The 1,229-nt window shown below is 39.9% G+C and overlaps 1 pseudogene; it reads left to right on the top strand.

Annotated features, from left to right (window-relative positions):
• The window catches only part of LOC106323581, a 109,078-nt pseudogene that overhangs the window by 30,958 nt on the left and 76,891 nt on the right, over positions 1-1,229 (top strand).

Here is a 1,229-nt window from a genome sequence, read left to right as displayed (position 1 = left end):
AATCTATTCAGGAAGTTGAAGTCTTTGACTGTTGGGGAATAGATTTCGTGGGACCTTTCCTTTCTTCGTACGGAAATAAATACATGCTAGTCGCTGTTGACTATGTGTCAAAATGGGTCGAAGCGGTAGCTTCCCCCACAAACGACGCATCTGTAGTTATTAAGATTTTCAAAAGCATTATCTTCCCGGGATTCATAATACCCCGAATAGTCATAAGTGACGGTGGTTCTCATTTCATCAACAAAATTTTTGAAGGACTACTCCGTAAAAACAGAGTACACCATAGAGCTGCTACACCCTACAACCCGCAGACGAGCGGGCAGGTAAAAGTCTCAAATCGACAAATCAAAGAAATCTTAGAAAAGACCGTGGACACATCGAGAAAAGATTGGTCTAGAAAAATGGACAATGCACTTTGGGCCTACCGGACTGCCTTCAAAACCCCTTTAGGAACCACCCCATTTCATCTACTGTATGGGAAATCATGTCACTTACCAGTCGAGCTGGAACACAAAGCAGCCTGGGTCATTAAATTATTGAATTTTGACATCAAACCGGCCGCCGAAAGAAGGCTCATACAGCTTAACGAACTGGACGAGATTAGATATTTAGCCTATGAGAGTTCAAAGATATACAAAGAGAAAACGAAATCATATCATGATAAAAAGATCATTTCCAGACGCTTCGAACCTAATGATCAAGTATTACTGTATAACTCTCGGCTAACGCTGTTTCCCGGAAAACTCCGATCTTGTTTGTCTTGTCCTTTTACTGTTGTGAATGTCAATCCTTATGGAGCCATTACGCTTACAGATAATAAAGGAGACGAATTCACAGTAAATGGCCAACGAGTAAAGCATTATTGGGCTAAACCGCCAAATATCAAGCCCATTGACTTAGGCCCACGTCCCGATAATTAGAAAATTCAAATATCAAGGCAAGCTAAAGACTTAAAATAAGCGCTGAATGGGAGGCAACCCATTATTTTTAAATTTAACTTTACAATTTTAGAATTTTTAGAATTTTTAGGATACAAAAAAAAATTAATTTAATTATCCGAACAAAGAGCCTATGTCGATCGACAACGAGACTCGTCATCGATCGACATCAAGTAGCCAGACACGGGCTCACTTAAGTCGACATAACCTACGAAAACATTCCCCTCTCTTTTCTCTCTAGTTTTTCACCCAAATCCGACGATTCCTTCACTCATTCCAATCGAATTTCAT

Source organism: Brassica oleracea, chromosome C2 (assembly GCF_000695525.1).
Source record: "Brassica oleracea var. oleracea cultivar TO1000 chromosome C2, BOL, whole genome shotgun sequence".
Classification (NCBI taxonomy): Eukaryota; Viridiplantae; Streptophyta; class Magnoliopsida; order Brassicales; family Brassicaceae; genus Brassica; species Brassica oleracea.
Note: the sequence above shows the minus strand (reverse complement) of the source record. Positions and strands in the feature narration are given on the sequence as shown.